Consider the following 10267-nt stretch of genomic DNA (forward strand, 5'->3'; position numbering starts at 1 on the left):
TGAACCTAAAATTTTACAGTGATCTTTGCCCTGGAAATTGTTATTGAATATATAAATGCTGTTGTAATTAAATTCTTCTTCTAATCATGTGGTTATTAAGTAAATAACTTTAAAAACATAATAAATAAAATAATTTTTAAAAATTAGGAAGCAATATATAATATATATGTATGTTTATATAAAACTGAAAATTTTCTGCTGAGTAAAAGAATGAGCAATCAGACTAAAGAAATAATATGCAACATGGGAAAATATTTTAAACTGACATATGTGACAAACTATTAATATTTAAAATTTACAAGGAACATAAAAATCTCAACTGTAAAATAATCTGATCAATGATGTAGAAATTTCTAAAAGAAGATCTAAAGTTGAGAACCTATATATTATAAAAAACCAACATCGCTGCTAACAAGGAGATGCTCCTGCAAATTACAATGATAATATCACATTGTCACCATAAGAGTGATTATTTTTAACAAATAAAGACAAGAAATTTTAACTAGGATGTGGAAAATTGGAAGATTTAAAAACTTCTATGGAGCATAAATTAATTTTATCATTATTGAAAGTCATATTTAAAATACACAAAATATAAAATAATATATTGTCATTTTCCATGTGGACAATAGTAGAGATCATTGATACTTGACATAATTAACATGTAAAATGTCAAGTATCACATTCACTGACTCATGGGTGGTATATGAAAAAATGTCAAACACATTAAAGTTGACCATGTGGGTAGCAGGGCCTGGGAGAGCAGGAAGAGGGAGGAGATGGTGATCAGTGTTTTTTGTAAGGTACTGAAATTACTACGGAAGGAGTACCAAGTTGTGTTCTCTTATTACACAGCAGGGTGAATTATCTGGCAATAATGGACTGTAAGTTTCAGAAAGCTTAAAGAATTTTCATCATAAAAAATGCTGAATATTTTGGACTGGATATATGGCTCAGCAGTTAAGAGCACTGATTGCTCTTGCAGAAGACTCTGGTTTGGTTCCCTCTCTAGGGGATCCAATGTTCTTTTATGACCTCCACAGGCATTGCATGAATGAGTGCACTAACATATATGAGGCAAAAAGCTCATACACATAAAAGATAACCATGCCTGACGTGGTGGCGCACTCCTTTAATCCCAGCACTCGGGATGTAGAGGCAGGCAGATCTCTGTGAGTTTGAGGCCAGCCTGGTCTACATAGTGAGTTCAAAAAGCTGGGACTACAGGGAGACCCTATCTCAAAAAAAGGACACACAAAAAGATAATAAACAAAAAAGAAAATTTAAATATTTGAGGAGATATATATGCATAAACTTATTTAATCATTACACAACACACAGCATGTATCTATATATATAAATCCAGAGATACATGTGTGTGTAAATATATATGTGTGTGGATTTGCATGGAAACAACAAATGTAAAGAAACCCATTAATGTGAATTGTTGTTTGGAGGGAGGTTTGTTTTTGTTTTTGGCAGGGCCTTCCTAGTCCCAGTCCACCTAGAAGTCACTATGTGGATCAGACTGGCCTCGATCTCCTGGAGATCCACCTGCCTCTGCTTCTCGAGGGCTAGGATTAAAGATGTGCCAACATAAAAGGGTTTAATTTGATGTATAGGAACAATACATCAGGAATTAGGAAAAGCCTCAAAAATATTGTACAAATAGGCACATAAAATTGTACACAATCTCATTAAAAATAATTTACTTAGATAAATTCACATGGCATGATATTAACTATTTGAGGGGGCCAAATTTGGTGACAATCATTACATTTATATTCTGTCACTGCAAACCCATGGGGTAATCCCCTGACTCATATTCCTTACTTGTGTTGGTACCTAGAAATATGTTTTCCATCCCTGTTTTTTTTTCTATACTGACTATATTTTTGTGAAGGATTCGTGGTAATGATGACTGCTTTTAATTAGCGTAAAGTTTTTCAAGATCATAAGATATTATACTACATATTAGAATTTCATTCCTTTTGAAATAGATTTCCCTGTTTTTAACTGAGAGATGCACTATTTACAACATCAAAATTCAAATTGTTTCTGTTGGCTGTGAGCAAAGCTTCCACTGAAAAACTCCAGGACTGTTGCTCTTCATGACTGATGCTTCATTCCATTTTTTATCACTTCCTCATTTGGGTTGACTTTTAGCTCTTAGCAAACACTTTACTGCTTTCTTTTAAGTTGTTCAATTTTGTTTGTTGAGATAGGATATTTTGCACTTCTAATTTAATGCTGCACCTAACATATTTGCTTTCTCTAGATGGGTTATTTCATTTGTCAGGGTGTTTATCCAAGTTATCATGTATTTGAATGTCCTTCACTTTGAAGATCTGTAATGTGTAATGATATTTTGTTTGTTGATCCATGATTTGATATTTAAGTAGTTTTTCACATCTTGTCTACTATACTTGAGAGTACTAATATAATTTTAATATCCTAACACCAGTATTTGTGGATAAATACACATAAAAGTGGGATTGCTGTAATGTTAAATAGATAAATATCTAAGTAAATAATTAAGGATATGGTTTAATAGCAGTAGTCTTAGGCAACTAGTTCATAACCTCCTGGTATTTCATTAGACTCTCAAATAATTTAGGTGAGATCACCAAATACTTAAAGGACCCTCTGGGAGAATTTCTATGGTTCCATCAAATGCATAAATCAATCTACAAAGCCCCATGTTAAGAACCCTATTGGGATATCAAGACAGTGGTTTCATTGCAGGTAACAAACACAGTGTGACATAGCCTCTTAGGCCTATGGTATATTCAGAGAAGTTAACATTTTACTTTTACAATGTCAGCTATAAGTGGCTATTTCTGAATCTGCTTCTGTGCTTTCTAATATTACATGATGCCCGTGGAGCATTAGTACCTCTTTCATTTTCATTTCATCTTAATTGTTAAATATTAATCTAAGAGGGAAAATGCTTATAACACTCAGACAGAAGTGTTTTCACAGCAAGCACACTATTATGTTTATCATTAACTAAATCATCCAATTCTCCTTTGTCTTTCCCAAAAGAGGTACACCATATGCTGCTTTTGTATAATTGTTCAATCAGAGGCTGGAGAGACGGCTCAGCAGTTAAGAACACTGACTGTGCTTGCAGAAGACTCGGGTTTGAATCCCAGCACCCACATGGCAGCTATTAACTGTCTGTAACTCCAGTTCCAGGGGATCTGATAGCCTTTTCTGTCCTCCGCAGGCATTGAACAACACGGGTGCACTTACCTACATGCAGGCAATACATGGATACACATAAAATAAAAATAATTAAAAATTTGTACAATAAAATGAAAACATTGGAAGAATCATTTGCCAAAAGTAATCTTGTACGTGCTGTGTACATATGGTCATATATACACACAGATATTTATATATAAATTGGTGTGATTTAATATATTATTGCATTCAATAGAAAGAACATATAAAAAGACAAAGATATTTTGATGATAGAATTTTTAATTCGGGTATTCCATGTCTTTCTCTTATGTATTTCCAATTCTGTTGCTTTTGGTATAGGCCCTCCAAAAATAATATTCAATTATTTTGTCAATAAATGTGTAGGTATATAATTTATAAATTAATGATGATGTATTTATTTCCTACAATTCCTTGTAAATTCTGGAAAATAACCCCTTGTCTGAAGTGTAATTGGTAAGGACTTTCACCCATTTGTGAACTGTCTGTGTGCTGCTGAGAGTTTCCTTACTTTGAAAACCTTTTAAATTTCATGTACTTCTATTTGTTAATAATTGGAACCAGACCTTGTGCTCTAGAAGTGAATTTACAATGAAATGAAGAAATTAACAAGGAAATAAAACTATCAGTCAACAGATGGATTGATGACTCAACCATATTTTCAAATACATGTTTATTGATGTTCTATTTTCTATACCAAAGAAATTGAATCGATCTAGATGCCCATCACCCAATAAATCGATAAGGAAAATCTGACACATATAAGAAACAGAATATTATTCAGCTCTATAGAAAAATAAAGTTATTGTTTTTTGTAAGAAAATGCATGGACTTGGATTTTACAATATAAGGCAAGGACACTAAATCTCAGAAAAAATATTATGTATATACTTGTAAATGCCTGTAAGAGTGGGTATGGTCTTGCAATGAGGAGGAGATCAGGAAAGAGTAGTAGTAGATGACAAGGAAGGATGGAATGCCAGAAAAAGGCCATGTGAGGGATCAAAGCAGAGATAAAGCTAATTGTTTTTTCTTGTTTCAACAATGTCCTGGCTTCTCTCTCTCTCTCTCTCTCTCTCTCTCTCTCTCTCTCTCTCTCTCTCTGTACATGTGTGATTGATAAGTGCATAATAGCATTATTTCCAAGTCAAAGTGTAAAATCCTAAATGAAACTAGGCACACCATCATGGCATTCTAGTTATATAGACGTTCACTGAGATAGAAAGTATCAGCTGGGCAAGTGTTTGAGTCATTGCTTTAATCTAAATGTGTGATGTTTTGAATTGTCAGCTCATTGCAATAAAATTATTTTAAATTTAACTTCTTGGTAAATTTTTATTGAATTTTTTTGTATTTCATATAGAACTTCTTAATCATTTTTATACCATATAACCATTGGCCTCCTCCCATAGCCCCCACCCCTGGAATTTATGTCTTCTATCATTTGTGTTAAGGCATATCAAGTCAAGTTAGTGTTCCCAGATGCCCTTCAGTGAAAGTTCATTCCTTGAGGTCTGGTCAGCCTATCTAGAGTCCCTCCCTTCAAGAAGATCAGCATTTCCTCACCCAGGAGTAATCAGTTGTCCATTGATCTTCAGCTAAGATTGGAGCATCCTGTTCATTTCCACAGTTCTGTGCTGGTTTTTGACTGCTTGACTTTGCATGCTTCTTGTGCATGCCTACACCATTTCTATATGTTCATGTGAGAAGGCTCCCAGAAACCTGTAGGACTCTATTTCCATATGGTTATGCACCTCCTCCATGGCTCTTACAATCTTTCTGTCTCTCTCTTCCACAATGGTCTCTGAGCTCTGGGTGAATGGAATTTTATCTAGTAGTCCTATTCAAGGACCCACACTCTGCAAACTCTTACTCTCTACGTTTTGAACATTTGTGTCCTTTTGTGTTCATTGCACTGTTGTATAATGTCTATTCATTGATGAGAGCTGAGAGATGCATTGCTCTCTCTACCCCTTGTTCCATTACGTTCTGTGATGCATAGGTGTAGAAGTTTCATTGTAGATGTACCACTTCAGCTTCAGCAATTCACGGATAATCTCTGTGTGTAACTGGTTTGGGACTCTGTAATAACCTCTGTCTGCTGCAAAATAAGCTTCTTTGATGAATGGTGACTTGGAATCCAAGTCTTTAAATGTAAGGATCCATATTTGAGTATACTGAGAAAATACATTTGTTTAGGGATTTGACAAACTTGAAGTTCTCTAAGATCTATGACCACTCCAGCCACATGTATTTGGCTACACTTATAGTACCACACGTGAATTTCCTCCCACTGAGTGGACTTTGGGTTCAATTAGGTATTGTTTATTACCCCCAAGATAAAAGTGCCACTACTGCTCCAATTTAGTTTACTATGCCAGTCATTTTTGTAGTTATTAGTCCTTGAAGCTGGGGTTGGATCATCGATTGATGTCCTACCTCAGCATCAGCAATAGGGTCTTCCCTTCAAGTTCTGGAGGCAATAAAGATCTTTGGCAAGAGCCTAGGTAATTTTGGAGTCTCTTGGACTACCCTGACCAACAACTCAAAGGGTGGGTTCTCTTGTCTGGCACTGTTTCTTGTTATGTTACTTTCAGCTATTAACATCAACTCATGTATAAATATTGTATGTGTACTTTTTCAGTAGGTATTTTGACTAATATGATTTTCTCTGTTTTTTATTCTAGCTAGGCATTATTTATTTCTCTTCTCTCCTCATCTAACCCTACCTTCATGCCTTCCCCAGTTAGAGTGTCACCATGATCCTCATTTCTCCCTTGATAAAATCTGTTTCTTATGGTCCCTCACCTCTTGAGCTCCTTCTTTTCCTTTACCCCATAGTTCCTTGTATAGCCCTCTGTCTCCCCATCCCATTTACGTTTCATTTTTTAAAGCATTAGAAGATACATAAGAAAAATAGCTGAACATAATACTAGAAGCAAGTCAGTAAGCAGCATTCCTCTGTGGTCTATTCTTCAGTTTTTCTCTCAGGGTTCCTGTCTTGAATTTCTACCTTGGCTTCCCTTGGTCGTGCATTATAACCTGTAAGGGAAATAAGCCCTTTCACCACCCCCACTTCAATAAAAAAGATCAGAAGCTGAGTGTGGAGGCTCACACTTTCAATCCCAACACTCAAGGGGCCAAGGCAGGTGGATCTCTGTGAGACTGAGGACTAACTAAAGAGCTCAGGCTAGCTGTGACTACAGGGAGACCTAGACTCAAAAAGACAAAAATAAATAAATAAAATAAATAAATAATAAATAAACAAATAATAAATATAAATAACTAAAATATATTAAAGATATTCAAGGGGAGATTTTCCTTTCCTTCCAGGGAAGCAGACATGTCATTTGGAAGTGGTGATTGTAGTGAGTTTTTAAAAATTGGGCTGAATTGGTGTGTAGGAATCTGCAGCATGCAAGTACATCGAGATAGTCGGGAAAAGGTCTGGTTTCAGGCATGTACTGGAGGACAGGTAGCTAGGTGGGATATAAGTAGGGAATGACTACTAATGACCATAGAGTTTCTGTTCTTTGTGACAATAAGTTTGCAGAATGGATTATAGTGGCTGTCCCATAATTCTGTGATCGTGGTAATAGTGAATTATTCATTTATATATTTTAAATTATTGAATTTCAAAACAAATGAATTATATCACAACAAAAAAACATTTTTTAAAAAAGAATGGTAAAAGTTAGGTTGGGGATAATCCACAGTCCGTGAGATAAAGAATTATTTTCACTGTTGAAAGAGAACTATGTTTTCTTTCAATGCCCCCTTAGAGTTCAGATTGGCCAGGTAAGACAGAATGCATAGGTGGGTGTGGTTGGTGCACACCTTTAGTCCTAGCACTCTTGAGTCAAGGCAGGCCTCTTTTTGAAATCCAGGCCAGGCTAGTCTGCCTAGGAAGTTCCAGGCCAGTTGTGGTAGCAGGGAGATGCAACCCTGTCTCAAAGGAATGTATAGTCTTATTTGTATGAAAACATTAATTAACAAAAGTCACTTCCTTGCATTAGTGTATAGCCTTTTCATGTTTGAAAAAAGAATTAAAAAGAAATCCCTCTTGTAAGATGTGTGGTCCCCTGTGGACCTGGAGCTGAGATCTCACCCTGTGAGCTGGAGTAGTGGTCTCCTCCTATAGCTGGAGTCATGATCTCCTCCCATAAATCTGATGTAGTGTTCCCCTCTTGTGATCCTAGAGTTATTCCTCCATCTTGTGAGTTGGAGTTGTGTCTTCTCCTGTGAGCTAGGGCTGTGGTTCCTTCTTATCACCTGGTGCTGTGGTCCCCTCATGGGTACTAGAGCATCTCGTGAGCCAAAGTTGTGGTCTCCTAGGACCTCAAGTTGTGGTCCCCTCCCATGAGCTAGAGTTGTGATCCTTGCTATGAACTGTAGCTTTTATATCCTTGTGTGAACCTGGAGCTCTGGTCCCCTTGTGTGAACCTGTAGCTGTTTTCCCCTTGTGTCAACCTGGAGATGTGAACCCCCCCCCCATGAGGTTTGTTTTCCCACCAGGAGCCATGGCTTCACATGGAACAGAGAGGAAGACAGAGATCCTCCTGATGTTGGGCAACAATGTCAGTCTTCTCTGACTGCATTCCCCACAGCCCCCTCTCCTGAGGTTCAAGATTGTCCATAACATTTTGTCTCTTATGCTCGGGAAAGGGGACAGCTCTGTCATTTGCAGATTCTGGTATTGGGAGGACTGATTCTCTAAAAAGTACCTCCTATCACCCCGTGGGCCAGCTGTGGTGCTAACTCCATGTAAGTTCCTATGAATCCAGGCCTTGATCTTGGACCTCTCCCATTACCAGGCACCAAGAAATTTTCCATTATTTTTCTGTTATTCTTCTACAGCCCCAGGACACCTTCACTTATGTCCTAATTGACTTCTAGAGAAAAAAAAATTTTCCTGGGAAATTAAAAAATAAAAGAAATAGAAAGCCCTGTAATAACTAAACTGATATAATTTCAAACTAAAATATGTAGTTGTATCTTTGAATATAAATTCACAATTATATGACTATTAAAAAATTTGAGCATTATTATTGATGAAACTGTTACACCAAGCTTCAACAATAAAGTAAAATTTGTCACTGTTCCTATAATATGAGTTTTCCATTCACTCTCTTTCCAAATTCTACAACCTATACAAAGCCTTTCAATGTAATAATGTTACTTCTTAAAGTAATGCTAAAAATTTTTTTTAAATAAATTTCTTGTTGCATTTGAAAAACAAAAATAAATAAAGCAAAATAACAGTAAGGCGGTTTCAGACTTTGCATCATTTTGAAAAATACATTTTTAATTTATAAATATATAATTTATGAAGTAAATAAAGTTTCTACTTCACTTTCAGTATACAGAAACATCATTTAAATGTCAGAAGACTTCAATCCAGTTTCATGCTAGTTACTTTTTTCATTTTGTAATAAGATGTGACAAAAATTTCTAAGTATAAATTTTTTAAATTTTAAAATGATTAAATACTTATTTTTAATGTAAATTTAAATTTTTATTGAATTTTTGTGCATTTAATACAGAACATCTCAATCACTCAATCATCTTATACCACCTTCCACACTGGCCACCCTCCCATAGGCCCCCACTGGAATTCATACACTTTGTCATTTGTGTGAAGGCCTATTGTGTCAAGTTAATGTCTGCAGACATTCTTCAGTGCAAGTTCATCTGCTGAGGTCTAGTCAGCTTATATAGGGTCCCTCGCTTTAGGAAAATCAGCTCTTCCTCATCCAACAGTAATCAGTTGCCAATATTTCTTCAAGTAAGATTGGGGTCTGCTCTCCGTTTCCCCAGGTCTGTACTGGGTTTTGTGTCCTTGAGTTTGCATGGTCTTGTAGGTTCATACGAGCAGGATCTCAGGAGTGTGTAGGACTCTATTTCCATATGGCCATACACCTCCTCCCTGAGTCTTGCAATTTTCCTGTTCCCTCTTCCACAATGATCTTCAAACCCTGGATTAGTGAAGTTTAATATAGGAGTCCAGTCCAAAGACCAGCATTCTGCAGATACTTACTTTCTATAGATATATTACCTTTGGTCTTCCTGACCCTTTGTTGCATGAGAGAGTTTCATTAATGAGAATTGAGATATTCATTAGTGTCCTCTTTACCCCTTGTTCTATGTTTCATGAGCTTTAGTTGTAGAGGATGCATTGTAGATGTGCCACTTAGACTTGGGTAATTTACAGACAATGTCTGCATGTGACCAGTTGCGGTACTCTGCAATAGTCTCAGTCTGGTGCAAAAGAAGCTTCTTTGATTAATGGTGACTGGGATATTTCTCTGTAAATATAAGGATGCATACTTTAAACATAGTAAGAAATTACATTAATCTAGGGATGTGAATGTCTTTGGGTTTTCTCCAAGTTCTATGATTTCTTCAGTCCTGTGTGTTTGGTTATGTTTACAGTACCACACATGATTTCCCCCCATTGAATTGGTTTTTAGTCCAATTAGGTAGCTGTTGATTTTCCCCAAGACAAAAATGCCACTGTTGCACCAATGTCATACGCTATGCTGGTCAATGATGTGGTTATTTGTTCTTGAACCTGGTATTGGACTATCGATTGAGGTTCTCCCTTAGCACCTAGCATAGTGCTCTCTAAAAAAATAACTTACACTGTTCAATAGAGATAATAACTATGAAAAAAGTGGTCCTTTACAGGTGACTACTAAAGTTATGGACAGAAAGTAGCCTTATCTTTCCTTACTTGTAAGAAAAGTGATATTTGTCCTGTGTCATTTTTTGTATTTTAATTTTAAGCCCTGCAAAACAAATCAGCACAAAAGGAAACCAAATTTACATGATTTTTTACTGCATTTGTTAAAGGAATTTCTCCAATATTATAATCATTTTTTCATATATAGTAGATGTCTGTGTGGGGAAATAGAAGGTATCAAATAACTTTAAATTATTAACAATATTTCAGTGAGTAAAGAGACAAGTAAATATGATCAACTTTTCAAAGCAAGTTGTGAAACTGTGGGTCTTAATTGTTCTGTAATAAATTTCTCAGAGA

The sequence above is a fragment of the Nannospalax galili genome, unplaced genomic scaffold (genome assembly GCF_000622305.1).
Source record: "Nannospalax galili isolate Female #2095 unplaced genomic scaffold, S.galili_v1.0 scaffold583, whole genome shotgun sequence".
NCBI classification, from domain to species: Eukaryota; Metazoa; Chordata; class Mammalia; order Rodentia; family Spalacidae; genus Nannospalax; species Nannospalax galili.